General features: G+C 41.1%; 1 pseudogene; it reads right to left on the bottom strand.

Annotated features, from left to right (window-relative positions):
• Positions 1-1,095: 1,095 nt before the first annotated feature.
• Positions 1,096-22,691, bottom strand: part of LOC128123917 (T-cell ecto-ADP-ribosyltransferase 1-like) — a 28,426-nt pseudogene continuing 6,830 nt past the window's right edge.

The raw sequence follows: 22,691 nt of genomic DNA, 5'->3' as shown, positions 1-22,691 counted from the left end.
CAATACATTTAGCTGATTATAATTATAATCTGAATTGAGTCTATGGTCTTTTTCCAGGGGTCTCTTACTCCAGAACATGGAGAGTAAGGGAAGCTTTATACACTTGGGCTATACCCACTAAGGGTGAGTGCAGGACACAGACTTCCTGATCCATATATGGCTCAAAATGGGCCTGTCTGGGTTGCTGAGATGGTTTAGCAGTTAAAATGCTTGATGTGCAAAACTGACAACCTAAGTTTGATCCCTGGAACCTACATAAAGTTGGAAGGCAAGAGCTCATGCCACAGAGTTGCCCTCTGACCCTAAACACATTTCAAGTCATGAACACACACATCAGGCAGTATAGTGATAATAAAATTTTAAAATTTAATATGCTTATTCATGTTTTCAGAGATGATCAGAGTTATTGAAATAGGCTGATAGATCTCAGTAGCTGGCTGTATTTCTGATGGGGTAGAGTAGAGAGTAGACTTTATCTAGGTCAGCCCTTACATTTATGGCCCACTCAATTTGTGGTGCTGGAGCATTTGTGAGAAATGTACAACATGAACTTTCTCAGATGTGTATGTGTGAGCATCAGACTTCATGCCTTACAAACAATAATACATCCTACAGAAATACCTAGAAATCAAGGTGTGGTTATGAATGATTTATTTCCTAGATTGTAACATTCATCACATATTTCGTACTTTAAGTGGGAATGGGGGGTGGGCTGGGGGAAAGGTTGGGGGGCCATGGGGGGAGAACAAGGGAATCCATGGCTGATATGTAGAACTGAATTGTATTGCAAAATAAAAATACAAATAAAAAAAATGTCCACCAAAAAAAAAAAAACTGTTATTGCTGACCATGCAGACAAACACTGCTTTTTAATCATAGCAAAGTGTCAAAGGGTAGTAAGTTTGAAGTCAGAGCATAAAATTTACCCATAGACCCAGTAGGTCCTTGGCTGTCTATGGAAGTCATGAATGCTAAAGTAGATATACCCCAAAATGATCGCACCCTTCATTCTACACAGACCTTAGAGAACCACCAAGTTCGTGCCCCTGGGCCGACCTTCAACACTCAGACCCATGAACTGCAGGCAGGAGAGGGCTACAGCTCAGCAAGAGGAAGCAGCTGGACCAGGAGACCAGGTAGCACCACAAGCAGCAGGGTTGCTGTAGATGGGAGGAGAAAGGAAGGTTTCATGTGGGAAATCTCAAGACAGGGATAGCTCCCCTAAACATTCAGTACTTTGCACCCAGCTCAAAACCCAAGAGAGTAGGCTCTAGGGGGCCAGCATGCCTGGCTAGACTCTTTTGGCTTCCTCAGGATTCCTAAAGTACTCAAGTACCAGGAAGTGAGCAAACTGATGGATCCCCACCACTTCCAGGGTCCTGTGCTCTAAGGCACTGACTGGGAATAAAAACCTTTCTATCCAGAGTCTTCCTGACCTTCTTAGAGAGCCCGACAGGCTTCTCCTTCTACACCTAAGAAGAGGTTTCTGGGTCTGAACCTTCTGAAAGTCCATTGTTGCAGCAATTTGTATTTTTTGTGTGCAAATTGTTTTGAACTAGAACCTACCTGAGGTTCTCAGCGTGCCAGGACTGGACATCAACCATTTGGCCCAGAAGGGCAGCATCTTTCTGACCGTAATGTGGACCTGAGTAGGGGTCATGCTTTCCTTGGGCTTGATAAAAATTCAAAATCTCTCTGTGCAAATGCATGATGTCCCTGTGATCACTTCTATGGTTCCACTTCCTGCTCCAAAGACTTCCCATGTTTCCAGACACCCTAAAGTGTCAGGACTAATTAGATCTAAGATTGCTCTGTACTCAGTAGTCTAACTGTAGCTCATTTCAGGTTCTCCCTGGCCTCTCACTCAAACTTAGCTTCCTAAGACAACATTTAGTGGAGCCTGGATATAAGTAAGTAATCCAGACACTGTGTAAATCCTGAGTGGTGGGCATAGGAGACAAGGTCTCTAGACTGTAAACAAGTGATTTTCTTGTGAATGTTGAGACCCACACCTGTATGAGTTTGGATCAGATTACTGAGATTTGTACATGGTTTTTCAAATTTAAAAATAAAGGCATTTGTGGATTGATATCTACATGCCAAATAATACATCTTGAATGACTCTCTTCTAATTTCAAAACAATACTACTAGAATATTTGTCATTTGGGTCTTTATGGTTCAAATTGGGAAACTGATGCACAGATATCTGGCAAGATGCCAAGAATTACAGAGCTAGTGATGTTTGAACCAGATTACTATGGAGTCTGACTCCAGAACTATGACAGAGAGTATGATACAGTAATTTTCTCTAGAAGTATTAAGGATGGATTTCTACGATAAGTGATACTTGAACTATGCCTTGAAAGGTAATTATCAAACTAAAATTGACGGTGTCTTTGCTTGCATAGAATGAGATATGTGGTCAAGGGATGAAGAGAGAACTCAGGCCACACATAATGATGGATATACAGCCATAAAGATCCCCAACATGGGCCAGCATTGGTTTGAAATTATGAATAAATACCCACTGATAGCACTCCTCACTCCTCACAGGGCTGGACCTGGTAATAGCATTTTCCTGAAGTTCCTCACTGTGTTCAACCATTTCTGATATACCTTCACTGAAGTATGTACTCCTTGGCTTTACCAAAGCTACCCTTCATCCTTCTAGGCACCCTCACCATGTGCATGGTCTACCACCAGGTGTCTTCTGGTAGGGAGCACCTCCTCTTCCATTTCATGATGTTCCCACAAGCTCCACCTCTAACACAGAACCATACTCACCTGAGCTGCTGAAATGACTGTTGTCAGTAGAACCACAATAGAAGCAATTGAAGTTGCTCTTCTCTCTTTCAGGGGAGTGCAGAGAAGTTTTGTTATACCCTTTTCCACTTGCTGTTACGGTGTAATTGTGATATCCTTCCTATCCTGAAATTAACATCTCATCTCATTCAGGTTTGTGAAAAAAATGCTTTTATATAAACCCCCAAGCAGGTTTTGATGATAAACAATGTCCCACTAGCATGACCAAAACCATAAAGAGCTACTCTCTCTACCAAAGATGAGGAAGCGAACTGCCCATATCGTACAGAGCCCTCCTCACCGTAATTTCTTATTGATGCCATGGTAAACATTGTAACACTTATTGTTACTCAGAAGTTGAAGAACTCTTGTTAAGTAGTAATGGAAGGTCTTTTATAAGGATTTTTCTTGAATTCTGTAACAGCTCTGTTAAAATCTTCATAAATTTCCCCAGTGTAGGCCACTAAAGCCGTTCCGTGGAAGTCATGGAAACCTTCGGGAGTGCTCATTGTCTTTTTTATCTCCTTCCATCGTTTCTCTGCCATTTCCCACTCAAGTTTTAATTTCTTATTCATGTTGAAGTCTTCTTGTAACAGCTGGGGTGCTTTTCTCTCCATGTCTTCAACACAGCCCTCATACTGATCATCAAATGCATTGGGAGCCATGTCCAGGTTGGGAGGCTCAGTCAGGTCTGTCACCTGAAAGAGAGAAGTAGGTTCTTTGTTACTAGATAAGTTTGCTAAGTTATCAGCATGTGCTGGGTGCTGTCTGGAGCCGACAGCATGAGATGCTGCCTACACCATCCTCACACGAGGCACATACATGAACACAGTCTCATTATGGACATTATAAGGAATGCAGAAAGGTAAGACTGAGATCTCTGATTTTTTTGTATTTACAGATACATTTTTTTCCTTCTTTATTCATTCAAATGTTTAGTCAGCATACAAAAAAAACAGGGCTCATCATGACATTTTCGTACATGTGTATCATTGTGTTTTGTTCACATTGAGCCACACAAAACCTTCCCCTTACTGATATTATTTTTACATTACTTCTTCAAGATTTGTGCTGTCTACCATCCTCTAACTTCATACTCAACCCTGGGAACAGTAATATCACAAAGACATGGTCAGGGGAAAGCAAGGTCAACAGGATGTGGGTTGAGAATATTACCTGCTGGGTGAAAAATCAAGTCAGGAGGAACGTGTGAACTTTTGAGTCTAGAAGAGAAGTCATCTTCAACTTCAAGAACATCTGCAAGCAAATATTAGACAATGAAAGTGGGATCCTACTCAGTTCCTGTAAGAGCCAGTCTGGTCCAAGAACCTCTCTGGCTTCCTCTCTTGCCATGTATTCCCTTCTGCACATGGCAATGGCTTCCCTGACACTGTGATAGAGAATATTGTGATTCAGCCAGGAAAACCCTAACCAGCCAGCACTTTCATATTAAGACTTTCCAGCTGTCAGACTATGAACTGAGTAAGTGCCTTTACTTTATAAACTTTCCAGCATCAAGCATTTTGTAATAGTAATAAACACAAACGGAGGAGAAAGATCCGTGGGTAAAAGACTTGCCTTGCAAACAAAGACCTGAGTTTGATCCCAAGAACCCATGGGGGAAAAAGTAGGTGTGATGACACGCACTTGTATTCCAGCACCATGAGGTGGATAGAGATTGGTCCCTGAGATCCCCAAGACTCACTGGACAGCCAGACCAGTCTCCTTGGTGTGTCCCAGGCCTGTGAGAGACACTGCCATTACAAAAATGGTGGACAGTGCCTGAGGAATGACACCACAGATTGTCCTCTGACTTCCACATGCATGTCCCCACACACAAGTATGTGCCACACCAGGACATATGCCCAAACATGTGCATGTACTCACACACACAAAAAAAAAGTGAAAGGAAAAACAAAAAGGAAGGAAGCAGACTAACACAATCAGTCTTATTAATTTTTGTATCTTCTGAGAATGTATTGTTTTCACTACTCTTTGAGGAGTGGATACACTAAATATACGCTGAACAACAAGTCAACGAACAAGAAGGGAGGTCACCCTCGTTGGTGTGGACCTCCCACTTCATTTTTGCCTAGGACTTTTGGAAAATCATGAAAACTCTCCCCCACACTTACCTAAGCTGTTGTGTTACTGTCCACAGAATTTTGACTTATTCTGGCCAGATAATCCTCTCCCCACACCTTGAGAATGGCAGAATGGAGCTGCATGCTGTGGCTGCCTAGTTGCTCTTGGGAAGGCTGGGACTCCCAGCTCCTCCACAGCTTGGCTTCTCCTGCCCTGAGCCTTTAAGGGACACTGTAGAAACAACAGACCTAGGAGTTCGGCACTGCAGTGAAGGTTTCCACCTTCTGTACATCCTCAACTTTCAAAAATTATCAATTATTCTAAAATAACTATATTCTGCTATGTAAGATATCCTTCCATACAATCTTAAAGTCCTCCTAGACAGTCAGTTGTGGCAGCACACACCTCTAATCCCAGCCCTTGGAGGGGGAGGCAGGGGCATCCTGAGTCCCAAGCAAGTTTAAGATGGAATGGGACTGAAAACACAAACAATGGGAAAATTAAGCTGTTTGGACAGCATATAAACACAAACAATCCTTCAGCTTGTGTACAGCCTGAGCCATTTAGCATCCTGCTGATTACCCAAAAAGGCAATTATAGTTTGGTTGTATAAGTGGCTTTCTGGAAACTTGTTACCAATAGAGATTTCTGGACCTCAGTATCAACGTCATGAGTTTAGCATTTCTAATGAGCTTCTTTGTTAATTTTGACACAATTTGCTTAAAAGAAAAGAATTATTTTTCTTGTTTTTTCTAGTGTGTATGCATACATGCCCTGGGGTTGGAGGTTATTTGCACCTGAGTGTAGATGTCCTCTGAGGCCAGAGTATCAGATCCTCTGGAACTGGAGTTCAGGCACTTGTGAGCTGCCTGACATGGGTGATGGAACTGAATCCACTGCAAGAGCATGTATGTGCGCTAACCAATGAGCCATCTCTCCAGCCCACAGTTTGATTTTGAGGAAGTTCAGCATAGATTCCAATTGTTCAGTGCTGAGGATTGAACCCAGGCCATTGTGTATGCCAGGCAAGCACCTTTCCACTGAGCTATAGTCAGCTGGACAATGAAACCTCCTTACACAACGCACATCTCCACATTCTAGCTCTTTCCCTGGCCTCAGATAGAACCACCCCTTTTCTTGTCTTAAAACTAAAGCTTCAAAGCTCTGTTTTGAAGGCGGAAAGCTTTACAAATCCCAGATGGAGATGCCAGCAGAAAGCGGTCCTGTCGGGTTGGTGGGTCAGAAGAGGGACTTTCTCATTCAGGAGGCATGACTCAGCCAGCCTGGAGTAAACTTCCAATTCTCTCCTCCCCTCCCTAGTTCCTCATGTGGTTGATCCAGATGTTTGCCTTTCACAGGACTGGTGTCTACTTCCCTGTGGGACAGCTAAGGACAGCCTAGCTGTGCCTTATTGGCACTGATGCTCCTCACAACACACACACACACACACACACACACACACACACACACACACACACACACACACAGAAGATACGCAATTTGAGTCCCTTCAGCCCCGGTATGAACTCCTGGAATTTGTGCCTGCCTATTAAAATTCTCTCTGGGAATCTGTGTAACTATTTGGATGTCAATAAAAACATCCATCTCTCTCTCTTTTCCTTCATCCCCATCCCCTCTTTTCTTCCTCCTTCCCACTTTCTATCCCTCCTGCTTTATATCTGCACTCAATCTCCAAGATCCTAAATTGAAACAAAAATTCCCAATATGCAGGAGACCTGGTGCAGGAGGATCTTGAGATCTGAGTTAGACTGGACCACACATCAAGAATGCATATTTTATAACTCTTAAATTAAAAATGTGTAAATAAAGCAAAGAAGAGGATAGAAGCTAGTATTTGCATGGAGCTAGGAGAAAAATGTGATTAATTAAGTATATGGTGTAGCTGGAAGTTTCTCTGCATAAGTCTCTCCCATCTGTAGTTCAGCAGCTGCTTATAAAATAATCACTCAGAGGCTTAATATTAATTGCAAACTGTATGGCCTATGTCCAGGCTCATTATAAACTAGTTCTTATAACTAAACTCAACCTATTTCTAGTCTTCTATGTTTTGCCATGTCACTTCATGGCATTACCTGTTCTCTCAAATCTTGCTTCTCCTGGTAGTGGCTCAAAGCTTCTGCCTGACTCCACCCTTCTTCATCTCCCTCTTCAGTTTGGATGTACTGCCTAATCTTATTCTGCCTCGCTATTGGCCAAGCAGCTTTATTTATCAAACAATGAGAACAACATATATTCACAGTGTACAGAAAGACATCCTTCGTGTATTGCTGTTCTGACCTGAAAAATCAAGGAAGTATAGGAAGGAAAAAGTTACATACATAAGAGGCCATATACATGGATGCTGGTTGTTCCCTGCAGGGCCTGGGAGGTAAATTGTGTGTTCCTGCATTATATTTTTAAGTCTCTAGAATGATTGATAGCCTCTAGAAAGATTGATAGCCTCATGTCTGCCCTTCCTTTATCTAGATCTGACCCCTACATGGGCTATTTCTTCCCCAGAACTGACCTTCTGGCTTTAGTCCTTGAGTCACAGACACCTCTCCCTCAACACACACACACACACACACACACACACACACACACACACACACACACACACACGCACGCACACTGCTACACCCACTGCAGCCCTCAGATTTTTCTCAGGGTCTCTTCAACTTTAGAGGCCTTCCCCTTCAGAGGACAGAGTTTGGAGTTGTCAGGTACCTGAGCAGGTCTTTGGTGGCTGGGTCTCACTCTGGCCTCTTCTAAAAGCAAGTGTTGCAGAAGGCAGTGTTGTGGCCTTTTATCCTGTGGACAATACATTTTCAGTTTCAGATTAGATTTGAAAGGGAAGCCAGAGAGTTTATGAACTTCTTAAATTTGATAAATTGCATTTGTTACTATGCCTTTTCCATTTGTATCTTTTTTGTTTTGAGTGTTTGCTTATTTTACTTTTGTTTGATACAAGGTCCCCTTAGCCCAGATTGGCCTCTTCATGGCTATGTAGCTGAGGATAATCTGAACTCCTGATTCTCTTTCCTCAAAACCAGATTTATTTGTGCAAAAATAGAACCCAGGACCTGGTGCTGCTCGACAATCACTCTACCAACCAAACTGCATCCCCATCCTGCATCTTTTCCTTTGTCTGTAGTAAAATGAGTCAGGACCTTTCTGTTGTTCCCCACAGGACTGATTGGTGTGTGTGTGTGTGTGTGTGTGTGTGTGTGTGTGTGTGTGTGTGTGTGTGACACACAGAGAGAGACAGAAACAGAGACAGAGACACACACACAAAAGAGAGAGAGAGAGAGAGAGAGAGAGAGAGAGAGAGAGAGAGAGAGAGAGAAGTGGGAGATGATACTGCAGAAAGCAGGGGAGGTTGAACTTTGCACAGCACACTACTTTCACAAATTACCTAAAATCCTGTTGTGGTGGCTCACATATTTAATCCCAGCATTTGGGAGGCTGAGGCAGAAGGATCTCTAAACTTGAGACCATCCAGGTCAACCTAGTGAGACTCTGTCAACAAAACAAAATCACCACCAAATTCCCTGAGCTCTTTAGGGGAATGAGGTAAAGGTGAAGACAGGTGACTAAGTTTTTTTTTTCTTAATTGATTCTTAGGGAATTTCACCTTGTGAACCCTGATCTCACATATTTCCCAGTCCCTCCACATGCAACCCTTACTCTTGTAGTATCTCCCCCGAAAGTAAGACTAAAAAATAAATATGATAAAGATAAAAGAAAAATTCAATATAAAAATTTAAAAATGAAAATATACAAATAAAAATATCAATTTCAATTAAAAACAAACTAACCAACAAAAAACCCACAAACAAGACAAAACAAAAATTAAATAAAAAACCCAAAACTAAACACTGCTCCTCTGTCTTCACCTCTCTATCAAATCTTAGATCATCTTACTGGCATTGGAGCTGCTGTGTGTCAGGAAGGATACTCTTTTGTCCAAACACCTTTCCTTGCAAATGTTCATTTGTAGTGTGTTGTTGGTCAGGTTCAAGGCCTCTGGCCTCCAGCACGACAATGCTAGATCCCCACAGAAACACCCCACACATCCCACTGTTGCCCCGAGTCATGTAGACCAGGTAGCCATGGCCCTGCAGGACCAGTCCCTGCCCATATTCCAGCAGGTCATAGATGGAGTAGATAGATGTTGGGTTGTGACAACTCAAAGCCCTGCATGTGTATCTGATTGACTGCAGAGTTGGTCAGTCTGGTCTGCTGGGACATCTCCCCTCAGGTGAGGGGTGGAACCAGCTCTCCCTCCCCTGTGGTGAGGGGTAGGGCCGTCTTTCCCAAGTGTGGGGAGCCAACTCTCCTATCGGGACAGAGCCATCTTCCCCATGCCAGGGTCATCCAGGTCTGTTATCCCAAGACCAGCTAAGATGGAGTCAGCTCTCCCGTGGCCAGTGAGGAGAGGGGCCAGCACAGCAAGACCCTTGTATTAAACTCATGGTTCAACACATGGTTCACTCAGGCTCCTATGGTAACAAAGGTGACAGACATCAATAAAGACCCCATCTGTGGCAGGACCATGGACCCAGACATGGCCATCAGTAGTAACTTGGGCTTGGATGTCACCACGGCCCCAGTTGGCAGCAAAGGCCTCTCAGATTGGCATGGGCCCAGCAGTAGCAAGATTCCTGGACTCCAATATGATACCAGGTGGTAGTAGAGACCCTGAGCAGTCTCACAGACCCCTGATGGCAATAGGAGCCACAGATCTCAACACAGATCCTGGCTGAAGTAGAGCCACAGACCCAGACATGGCTCCAGACTACAACTCAGGCTGGATGTTGACATAGCCTGCATGACAGTACAGCAACCCCCCAACCTCCATTTTCCTGGTCCCCACGGCAGATTGAGGTCTCAGGTGTTGGCCCAGACCCCGTGTATCTGCGCTGTCATTGGTAGTAACCTGAGTCATGGACATTGACACTGACCTTGGCTGAGGTGGGTCACAGGCTGAGACATGGTCCTCAGCTGCAGCCATGACCCAGATGACTCTATGGCCATGGGTGTCAGCACAGGCCACTCAGGTGGGCATGGTTCTTGCAGCTGCACATCCCTCAGACCCTAACATGGTCACAGAAAACCTGGAAGCCGTGTATCTTTGTGGCCTTTGGTGGGAATGATGTTCATGGATATCAAGTAGACCCTGGTGCATAGGACCATGAACCCAGACAGGATTCCCAGCAGCCTGTTGGGTCCAGATGTCACCATGGCCCCAGGTGACTGCATAGGACTGTCAGATTGGCTCCCACCAGCTGCACAGTGGCCCTTGGAAGACAACATGGCCCCAGGCGAGGGCCCAGACCTCATGCATCTGAATGGCCATCAGTGGTATCAGGAACCATGGATTCTATTTACCTTCCCAGAACTCTGAGGTCACTATGTACAATGAAGATTCCAATCTATCACTAATTGTTAAACTGTTAATTATCAATGATTTGATTCATATGATCTACAGCCAGTAGGGAATGGTGTAATGACAAAAGAAATGCCATTTAGTGGTAAGCATCTACCTTTCTACCTAATAGCAATTTTAATCTGACTCCAGTCCCTGTAAAATAACAACCCAGTAACCTCAAATCAGTGAGTACCCCACTAACCCAGAAATCCACAGCTATGACCATCTCCTTCAATAAGATATAACTAGCTGCCATTTTGGCTTCTGTAACCTGCTTATACAGACACTCAAGGGCTATTCTTAGGTCCCCTTGACAACCTAATCTTGACAGATCAAAACAGCTCTTGGTTGCTTGTGTAGATACTCAAGTCTTCTTGTAGTTTTCACATTTAAAAATCCTTCCCTCATCCCCACTCCTCTTGGCTCAACAGTCTTGGTTTTGCTCATAGACTGTTGTTTTGCTAGCAGCTAAAACACATTTAGCTGATTATAATTATAAACTGAATTGAGTCTATGGTCTTTTCCCATGAGTCTCTTACTCCATAACATGGGGAGTTAGGGAAGCTTTATACACTTGGGCTAAACCCACTCAGGGTAAGTACAGGATATAGACTTCCTGACCCATTATGCCTCAAAATGGGCCTGTCTCATTTGCTGAGATGGCTCAGCAATTCTTGATGAGTGAAACTGACAACCTGAGTTTGATCCCTGGAACCTGCATAAGGTGGAAGGCAAGAGCCTATGCCACAGAGTTGCCCTCTGACCCCTGAACACATTTCAAGGCATGAACACACACACACACACACACACACACACACACACACACACACACATCAGGCAATATAGTTATATGAAGTTTTAAAAATTCATGTGCTTATCCATGTCCTGAAAAATTATCAGAGTTATTGAAATAGGCTGACAGAGCTCAGTAGCTGGCTATATTTCTGATGGGAAGTAGAGTAGGGAGTGGACTTTATCTAGGTCAGCCCTTGCATTTATGGCCCACTCAATTTGTCCTGCAGGAGCATCTGAGAGAAATATACAACATGAACTTTCTCAATTGTACCAATGTGAGCATCAGACCTCATGCCTGCTGTGGGATGTTCTGTATGCTGTGAATGTGTTGCTCTGATTGGTTGATAAATAAAAAGCTGATTGACCACTAGTCAGGGTATAGGTGGGGTAAACAAACAAGGAAAATTCTAGGAACAGGAAGTTTGAGTCAGGAGATGCCAGCCTACTGTCCATATAGCAACATGTATTGGCACACAGGTAGAGCCACAGAAAATGTGGCAATATATAAATTAACAGGAATGGGCTGAGTTTAAATGTAAGAGCTAGTCAGTGGTAGACCTGAGCTAATGGCCAAGCAGTTTTAATTAATATAAGCTTCTGAGTGATTATTTTATAAGTGGCTGTGGGGTCTGTGGGGCTGGGCTGGACAAGAGAAAACTTCAGCTACAAATGGTGCCCAACGACTCGAGTTTCCACCTGAAAACTGAGAATATTTAATAAGCAATTCTAAACAGAGCCAAAACCAGGTTCCTGCTTCATGTCTCATGCAGGTGGCAAGACACTACAACATGCAGGCTTGAGGTAATCCATGGCGGGTTCGTGGTATGTGGGCTTGACCTGCAGCATGGCACATTCCCATTGAGTTACACAGAGGTTTCTGCAAATCACACATTAACTGCGTAGTAGATTTAGTTTTTGCTAATATAAACCAAAAGAAAGAAAGAGAGAAAGAGAGAGAGAGAGAGAGAGAGAGAGAGAGAGAGAGAGAGAGAGAGAGAAAGAAAGAAATAAAAGAAGGAAGGAAGGAAGGAAGGAAGGAAGGAAGAAAGAAAGAAAGAAAGAAAGAAAGAAAGAAAGAAAGAAAGAAAGAAAGAAAGAAAGAAAGAAAGAAAAAAAAAAATGGTTTTTGGGCTACGCACTGCTGGATGGAAGCATAGACCCACTGCCCCCCAGAGTCAGTGGACAGCCTGGTTCCCAGAGCTGGAGGTAAATGTAGTTCCACCACGTTGGGAAGCTGAGATGGGCAGAGCTAGCAGCCAAAACTGACATTTCAGAACTAGTAATGCTGCAGTTTAAAGCAATAGATTCACAGGAAGACAGATTCAGATGGAACAAAACTTCAAATGGTTTACAGTGTGTGTAAAAATGTACATCAGCTTGGAAGAGAGAAGAAAATGAATATAGAATATATAGTTATATAAAGAAATAGTTTTAAAAAATAAAGTCTTTAAGAAACAGTAAAAGTAGTATAAAAAATAAGTCACATAAAGGTGGATATTACATAGAGAATCTGGATTGTATTGTCTTTGATATTTTTAACTGCAGAAAGACATTTGACTGTAAAGGCTGCTCAGTTAAACCAATATGTATATTTTAGAGGTATTTTGACTTCAAAATTTGGATCTAAGGATATGTTCCTTTGGAAAGGAGGCTCTGCTTTTGTTTCCACAGGAACCAAGGGACTATGAATTTGTTCCAGGTTAAGATGGAACGGATTTGATCAAGCCAGACCTCCTGAACCTTAACAGATAATACCTATTAACAAAGGTTACAGTTGGTCTTCCCAGAATTTGACCATTATCTCAAATTTTCTCAGGATCCCTGTAGATGTAACCATCTGTCTTATTAAATAAGAAACAGAGCCAATACAGAGATGAAAGCCAAGAGGTCAAACAATAGCTAAGAGCTAAAAACCTTACCCTTCACTGTTGCTGTACCTCTCTGAAAGAGACCTACTTCCTGTGTCTGTCTTTTTTTATAGTTTCTGTTCTGCCTTCTCATTGGTTGTAAACCCAACCACATGACCTCCTAGTCACTGCCTGTCTGTACAGACCTCCACGTCTTCTATGGTTGGTATTGAGATTGAAGGCATGTGTCTCCAATGCTGGCTGTATCCTTGAACACACAGAGATCTACCTAGCTCTGCCTACCAAGTGCTGGGATTAAAGGTGTGCACCACCATTGCCCAGCTTTCGCTATGTCTTGCTAATACCTCTGACCCCCGGGCAACTTTATTTATTAACATACAAATAAAATCACATTTCAGTACAATTAAAATATCACCATATTTCCCCTTTTCTATTTTAATAAAAAGAAAAAGGAAAAGGTTATGACTAACATAAGAAAAACTATATACAAAAGTACAATAACTATATACAATATATACAAGTAATAAATACCTAAACAATGTCTAGTCCTGCTGGTAACGGTGTTTGATTGCAGAAGGAACAAGTAGGACATTTCTTTACTATTTCTTTGGCTTGTTGCCAGGTTATGGAAAAATCCTTTTTTAAACCTTTACTATTGACATGATGTTTTTTATGAAATTTGAGGCCTCCAGCACATTTCCTATCAATAATTTATCAATCTCATCATTGCCTTGTGCTAGAGGGCCTGGCAGACTAGTATGGGATTGAATGTGAGTTGTATATAAAGGATGACTCCTTTTCCTGATTGTACCTTGTAATTGAATAAATAGTGAAGTTAATTCTGAAGCATCAGGGATAAATTCTGCAGTCTCAATATGTAATACCACTCTTTCAGCATACTGAGAGTCAGTTACTATGTTGAGAGGTTCTAAAAAATCCATTAATACCAACAGAATAGCATACAATTCTGATTTTTGAACTGAATTATAAGGACTTTGAACCACTTTACTTAAATTTTCTGATTTGTAACCTGCCTTTCCTTGTTTGTTGGCATCTGTATAAAATGTATGAACTCCAGATATGGGTTTTTCCCGTACAATTCAAGGCAAGATCCAATCAGCTCTCTTTATAAGAGCAATTCTATCACTTTTGGGATATTTGCTGTTAATTTCTCCCAAAAAATTACTGCAAGCTCTTTGCCAAGGTTCACTTTCTGTCCATAGTCAAAGATATGACAATTTCTGCTGGGTCTATTCCTGCTAATTGATCAAGTCTCAATTTTCCTTTCCAAATCAAGTCAGAGATTTTTTCCACATAAGTTTTTAATTTTTTAATTGGTTTATTTGGTAAAAATATCTAATCCAATATAATATCTTCCCTCTGCATTAATATTCTTGTAGGAGAATGCCTAGAAGGTAAAATAACCAAAATGCAATCCAGCGTTGGATCAATACGATCCACGTGTCCTTCATGTACTTTCTTTTCTACCAAGGCCAATTCTTTCTCAGCTTCAGGTGATAATTCCCTTGGACTATTTAAGTCCTTGTCACCTTCTAAGGTTTTGAACAAATTATTCAGTTCATCATTTTTTACCCCAACAATAGTTCTTAGATGAGAAATGTCTCCAAATAATCTTTGAAAGTCATTAAGAGTCTGTAGTCAATCTCTCCTAATTTGCACCTTTTGGGGTCTAATTTTTTTGTAGCTCTACTTTATATCCTAAATAATTAATAGAATCTCCTCTTTGTATCTATTCAGGAGCAATTTGTTATCCCCAGCAAGGCAAAATTTTCTTTGCTTCTTCAAACATTCTTTCTAAAGTATCTGCATTTGAGTCAGCTAATAAAATATCATCCATATAATGATAAATTATAGATTTAGGAAATTTTTTACATACCACTTCCAATGTCTGTTGTACAAAATATTGGCACAGAGTTGGGCTATTCAACATTCCCTGTGGGAGGACCTTCCATTGAAATCTTTTAACCGGTTGAGAATTATTATAAGTAGGCACCGTGAAAGCAAATCTTTCTCTGTCTTTTTCTTGCAAGGGTATTGAAAAGAAACAGTCTTTTAAATCAGTAACTATGAAAGGCCATCCTTTTGGTAACAGAGTAGGCAAAGGAATTACAGATTGTAGAGAGCCCATTGGCTGAATTACTTTGTTAATTGCTCTAAGGTCTGTTACTATTCTCCATTTACCAGATTTCTTTTTAATAAAAAATACAGGAGAATTCCAAGGGCTGATTGATTCTTCAATATGCTGAGCATTTAACTGTTCTTCTACCAGCTCTTCTAAAGCCTGGAGTTTCTCTGTTGTTAAAGGCCATTGCTGAACCCATACAGGCTTGTCTGTTGACCATTTTAAAGGTAGAGCTGTTGGTGTCTTTGGAAGATCATCAGTTGTTGTGCCCTGTTCTTGTATAATATGGATGGCTGGTGACCACTCATTAGAATAATATCTTCTAATATTTCTCTCAGAAACACGTGCTAGTTTATGATTTGTTTCTGAGATTGGAGGGATGTTAATCTGGGTATTCCATTGTTGCAACAGGTCTCGACCCCACAGGTTCATAGCTATGTTAGTCACATATGGTTTTAATTTTCCTCTCTGTCCCTCTGGACCTATACATTTGAGTCATCTTGCACTCTGTTTCACTTGAGATAATGTCCCAATTCCTAACAGTTGAACGTTTACCTCCTGAAGAGGCCAAGTTGGATGCCAAAATTCTGGTGCACTTATGGTAACGTTTGCACTTGTATCTACCAGACCAGACAACAAAACACCATTTATTTTTATTGTTAATTTTGGTCTCTGTTCATTAATAGAAGTTTGCCAAAAAATTTTCTTTATGTTTTTTCCTGAATTTTCTATTCTCTCTGTTTCATCATCCCAAGCAACATGATTTATTCCAATAGGCATTTGGTTTTTTAATTGCTCTAAGTAGGGGTTTCCTCTATGATTGCAGGAAAGGTTTGAACTGGGTTTCCTATGGGGGCCTGCCTGAGGCCCATCTGGGAGTTTCCCAAAGACTGAGGCAAAGGATTACCTTGCCTGTTCCTTGTTGATCTACATTTGTTGGTCCAGTGTTTTCCCTTACCACACCTTCTGCATACTCCAGAAGGAAGGGGCATTCTGTTGCCATTGTTCCTTGAAGAAACATTGTTTCTAGGAATGACCTGTTTATAGTCCCTTTTCAAATGTCCTTGCTTTCCACATCCAAAACATCTGACATTTCTCAAACCTTTTGAAATTGCTTCTCCTACCCACATATCATCATAGTCATGAGCCTCAACATTAACCGTGTCTCTAATTCAATCTTCCATGGGTGCAGATCTTGCCTTTAATGGCCTGATTATTCTTTTCCATGCTGCATTCGCATTCTCGAAGGCCAAAGATTCAATTATTATCTGACTAGCTTATGAATCCGGGACCATTCTCTTTACTGCTGAAGCCAGTCTTTGTAAAAAATCTGTGAAAGATTCTTTTGGGCCCTGTAAAACCTTTGTAAATGACTCAGTTTTCTTTCCTGGTTCCTTAACTCTGTCCCATGCATTCAAGGCTGCTGTTTGACATAGAATTAGGGTTTGGACATCATATAAACATTGTGTCTGTACTGAAGCATATTGGCCTTCTCCAATAAGTTGATCCTGGAAGACTTGTATTCCTTTATCCCTCCATTGTTTTTCTATGTTTTAGCCTCCTCTTTGAACCACATTTGCCACTGGAGCCTCTGTCTGTGTTCCAGAACAGTATGTGCCAACTCCTGCCAATCCTGTGGTATAATCCTATTATAAGTTGACCAGGTGTTTAACATTTGCTTTACATATGGGGGATGCATGCCATAAGAAACTATTGCCTCCTTAAACCTCTTAAATCTAACATTTCAATTGGAGCCCAAATATTTTGTGTATTCACTTGATCAGGTAACTGCTGTACGGTTACCAGATAAATTAAGGGTGACTGTGTGAAAACAGGCTTTCTTTCTGTAACCTTATGATCCAATCTCAAAACAACTTCACTATTAACTTCTGTCTGAATCTGAATTTCTCTATAATTCATTTTAACAGGTTTTTCTAAAACTTTTATCCTGGCACTTAAATTGACTATCTTTTTAAATAGTAAAATGAGGATAAGAAAAGTAATCAAGTGCATAATTCAATCAACATTAATCTTCTCATATAGTAGTTCCATTGTCAGACTGCCTAAAATTTCAAACAAAGCCCAATTTTCTTCCAATGTACACATAAAGCCCATTTTTTTTAAATGTGGAAAAAAATTCTCTTTTAAATAGTTTCCTTTAAATTATCTGATATCTTAATTGACTTACCAAGTCTGCGTAGAACAGTAGAAATCCAAGAGAATTTCAAAACAGCCACCTAGTGTCCAAGGTGTGAATTCAGAGAGAGAGAAAGAGAGAGAGAGAGAGAGAGAGAGAGAGAGAGAGAGAGAGAGAGAGAGAGAGAGAAAGCACAAAAAAGCATAGCCACAAATTCTGGTTAAAAGCTTAAATCCAGCCACATGTTCCCACTTGAGCCGAGTCAAGCCTGGGCTCTGGCTTCCTTAAGCTCCGACAACGTGCGTTGGCTTTACAGGCTGGGGCCCTGTTCGGCAGGGCAGGCCTGAGTCGTTTGTAGCACCGGCTTTAAGCTAGTAGCTCCAGCTGCAGCTAACCGCTTGCGGCTACGGTCAGTCTGGCCTGAGGCCAAGCCGACCTGGGCCCAAGCTAGGGAGCTGGACCACCCAGCCGGGAAACCAGATAAGCCAAGCCAAGCGGTTTTTAATGGATTCTTGTCACGTTGGGTGCCATATGTAGATATAACCAACCATCTTATTAAATAAGAAACACAGAGCCAATACAGAGATGAAAGCCAAGAGATCGGAACAATAGCTAAGAGCTAAAAACCTTACCCTTCATTGTTGCTGTACCTCTCCAAAAGAGACCTACTTCCTGTGTCTGTTTTTTTTTTTACAGAGTTTCTGTTCTGACTTCTCATTGGTTGTAAACCCAACCACATGACCTCCTAGTCACTGCCTGTCTGTACAGACCTCCACGTCTTCTATGGTTGGTATTGAGATTAAAGGCGTATGTCTCCAATGCTGGCTGTATCCTTCAACACACAGAGATCTACCTAGTTCTGCCTACCAAGTGCTGGGGTGAAAGGCATGCACCACCATTGCCTAGGTTTCGCTATGGCTTGCTGATAGCTCTGACCCCCGGGCAACTTTATTTATTAATATACAAATAAAATCACATTTCAGTACCAATAAAATATCACCATAGATCCCCATAAGACTACAGCACCCCCTATCAGCAGGAAGTAGCCTAGAAAACTACACCCACATTCCCCAAAAAATGGATTATGGATATTTGTCTTTGTTTAACTTGTTGGTTACAAATTGTTGTTGGTCATAGTCAATCTCTTTCTAAAAGAAGAAAGGAGGATATGGTATAGAAATGTAGAATGTAGATATGATAGGATAAAAGGGTAGATTAGTGAACCTACTTTTAAAGAGCAACAACTTCTTTAAAAATGTTTTACATTGCTATGGATTTTAGTTTATTGATACAAACTTAAAGTTAATTTTGTTACACTGTATGTGTATTTCTACTCTCATTTGAGGTATTATGTTTATGTAACTCATTTAAATTGTAATGGATAATTAAGAAATACAGATTAATAATTAGTCTCCTATGATAGTCAAACTTATAGTCATGTTAAGTTTTCTTGATATACATAGATGTATTTCAATTAAGTAGGTACTCTTCAAACACTTCAAAGACCTATATAATATGGCATTTAAAATGTTTTAAAACCGTCGACTTTCTGGACAGTGAGACATGTCTGCTCCTGGCAGCACCAATTTACTTCAAAATAAAGATGGGTGTCAAAGACACTCTATATGGAGTTTATCTTCTTCTTGGCAAAAATAGCCATTTGAGCAAGAAACTGTTCTTGCCTGGACTGCTTGATGACACCCTGTATCGACTGGACATGCAGGAACCAAGGAAGATGACCACTGAACTTTGCAAGGCAAAATGGTCCTTCAGGTTCCTGCTTCACAGAAGAAAGAGTCAGACATTCCACAGGACACAGAGAGAAGTGACTGAGAGACTCTAGGCCTGTGGGCTGAAAATGGATGCCCCAAAATTGCAGAAGAACTTTGGGTGACTGTCTAGGCAGCCAGCGGTCTCTGTCACTCTAGATTTTTAGAAGTTGCTTACAATACACTTCTTGTTACTCAGGTAATATCATATCCTTCTGAGGTCTTTGATGTAGTTGAAGACTAGATAATTATAGTTATGGTTTTCCTTGGTTATGATAAGAGATAAGTTAGATATAAAATTTTGACTCACAAACATAGGGTAAACAAAAATATTTTTTTAATTTTAAAAAATACAAATAGACTAGATATTGTATCTGTAATTCTTGCTTGATAACTGTTTATTGTATGTAATTTTACTATGTTAAAGTTAAGCCCTTCCTTTTTGATTAGACAGAAAAGGGAGGTGCTGTGAGATGTTCTGCATGCTGCGAATATGTTGCTCTGATTGATTGATAAATAAAAAGTTGATTGGCCACTAGCCAGGCAGGAAGTATAGGTGGGATAAACAGACAAGGAGACTTCTGGGAACAGGAAGGCTGAGTCAAGAGACACCAGCCAACCGGTAGAACCGCTATAGAAGCAATTGAAGTTGCTCTTCTTTCTTTGGGGGGAGTTCAGAAAAATTATGTCATTCCCTTTTCCACTTGCTGTTTTGGTGACTTTGGGAAATACTTCATAGCCTGGAATTAACACCTCCTCTTCGTGGGGGTAGTAGGAAAATGCTTTTATATAAACCCCCAAGCAGGTTTTGATGATAAACAGTGTCCCACTAGCACCACCAAAGTCATCAAGAGCTACTGTTTTGTCGAAAGATGAGGAAGTGAACTGCCCAAACCGCACAGAGCCCTCCCCACTGTAATGAAACTTGTTCCAGGTGTCTCTGTAAACTGAGTGACAACTCTGGTTACTCAGAAGCTGAAGGGCTCTTGTTAAGTCGTAATGGAAGGCCGTGTAATGGAAGTTACCGGGGTTTTTCTTGAACTCTCTAACAGCTCATTGTATTTTTTATCTCCTTCCATCTTTTCTCTGCCTTTTCCCCACTCAAGTTTTAAATCCCCATGCACGTTGACGTCTTCTTGTAACAACTGGGGTGCTCTTCTCTCCATGTCTTCGACACAGCCCTCATACTGATCATCAAATACATTGGGAGCCATGTCCAGGTTGGGAGGCTCAGTCAAGCCTGTCACCTGAAAGAGAGAAGTAGGTTCTTTGTTACTCGCTAAGTGTACTAAGTTATCAGCATGTGCTGAGTGCTGTCTGGAGCCGACAGCATGAGATGTTGCATGCGGCATCCTCACACATGGCACATGCATGGACACATTCTCATTATGGACATTTAAGGAATGCAGAAAGGTAAGACTGAGATCTCTGATTCTTTTGTGTTTGTGGATACTACAATTTTCCTCTCTTATTCAATCAAATTTTTGTTCAGTATATAAAATAACAAACTTCATTATGACATTTTCATACATGTATAGGATTATATATTGCTCATATTCACACCTCATATATCCCCTTGCCATATTGCTATTATCTGTACATTACTTCTTCAAGATTCATGTTTCTTCCTAGATTGCACTTTCTCCCCTGGGCTCCATATTAGGGCCCGTTGCCCTGACAGCCTTATGGGAGGACAGATTGGTCCTAGTAACCCCAGGTAAGACATTGCCCATCACCCAATAAACCCCTTTAAGCCTGTCCAACAACTCCAGATTGCACCCCCACTCTAGTACTCCATATCCCAGCCCACTACTTTGGAAGAAGTCTTCAGCCTTTCCAGAGGCCAGACAGGTTCTAGGAACCCCATGTAAGATAGGGCCTACCACCAGCTAACACTATTTAAAACCTCCAAAAACCCAGACTGCCCCCCCAGACTCCACATTAGGGCCCACAGCCCCAGCAGCCTTAGGAGGCCAGGCTTGTTGTAGAAAACCACAAAACCCCTTTAAGCCTGCCCAACAACCCAGACTGCAACACACATACCCAAGGCTACAACTTTGTAATAAGGATTTGGCTTTACCAGAGGCCAGACCATATCTAGAGAACCATAGCTCCCAAAACCCCAGAAGGAACACCCTACTGGACCTGAAAACATGCTAATCACAAGAACCCTGGCCATTTAGGCCAGAAGATTAGAGAGGAAAGAAAAACCAAGGAAAAAAACACCCATTTAACAAAGACAAACACAGGAATCAACACCTAGACCTATAATCATCCTAAATCCAGATGCCTAAATGCCAAAGTAAGAACACAATAGTGGAAAAGGCAATATGTCACCACCAGAGCCCAGCTATCCTACAACAGCAAGACGTGAACATTCCAATGCAGCTGAAGCACAAGAAAATGACCTTAAAATGACTTTATGAAGATGAATAGGTCCTTAAAGAGGATATAAAGAAATCCCTTAAAGAAACTGAGGCAAAGACAAACAAAAAAATTGGAAGAAATTAATAAATACCTAAAAGAAAACCAAGGGAAAAAAACCCAAACAGATGAAGGAAACTGTTCTAGACCTAAAAATGGAAATAGAAGCAATAAAGAAAACACAAACCAAGGAAATTCTGGAAATGGAAAATCTGAGTAAGTGAACAGGAACTACAGAAGCAAGCATCATCAACAGAATACAAGAGATAGAAGAAGGAATCTCAGATATTGAAGACACCATAGAAGAAATAGGTTCATCAGTCAAATATATATTAAATCTAAAAAATTCCTATTATAAAACATCCAGGAAATATGGGACACTATGAAAAGACCAAACCTAAGAATAATAGGGATAGAAGAATCCCAGCTCAAAAACCCAGAAAATATATTTAACAAAATCATAGAAGAAAAATTCCACAACCTAAATAAGGACAAGCCCACAAAGGTACAAGAAGCTTACAGAACAGCAAATGGTTTGGATTAGAAAAGAAAAGAAAATACCCTTGCTACATAATAATCAAAACACTAAACATACAGAACAAAGAAAGAATATTAAAAGCGGCAAGGGAAAATATGGTGCTATGTTGTGTACCCTGATAAACTTGCCTGATGATCAGAGGACAGAGCCAGCCACTAGATTAGACATAGAGGCCAGGTAGTGGTGGCACACACTCTTATTCCTAGCATTTGAGATCTCATGCCTTTGCTTGGGAAGCACACATGCTTTTAATGCCAGGAAGTAATATGGCAGGGCAGAGAAAGGTATATAAAGCATGAGGAAACAGGAACTCACTCTTGAGGCTGAGGATTTCATAGAGGTAAGAGCTAGTGGCTGGCTATTCTGCTTCTCTGATCTTTCAGCTTTTACCAAAGTATCTGGCTCCAGGCTTTTTATTATAAAACCTTTTAAGATTCGTGTTACAGGAAAAAGGCCAAGTGATTTATAAAGGCAGACCTATTAGAATCACACCCAACTTCTCAACAGAGACCCTAAAATCCAGAAGGACTGGAACTGATGTCTTGCAGACTCTAAAATACCACAGATGTCAGCCCAGACTACTATTCCCAGTAAAACTGTCAATCACCATATATTTAGAAAACAAGATATTTCATGACAAAGAAAATTTAAACAATATCTATCCACAAAACCTACAGAAGGTACTAGAAGGAGAACTC

Source organism: Peromyscus californicus, unplaced genomic scaffold, assembly GCF_007827085.1.
Source record: "Peromyscus californicus insignis strain IS unplaced genomic scaffold, ASM782708v3 Scaffold_4__1_contigs__length_199733344, whole genome shotgun sequence".
Classification (NCBI taxonomy): domain Eukaryota; kingdom Metazoa; phylum Chordata; class Mammalia; order Rodentia; family Cricetidae; genus Peromyscus; species Peromyscus californicus.
The sequence above is the reverse complement of the archived record's forward strand: the minus strand, read 5'-3'. Positions and strand labels throughout refer to the sequence as shown.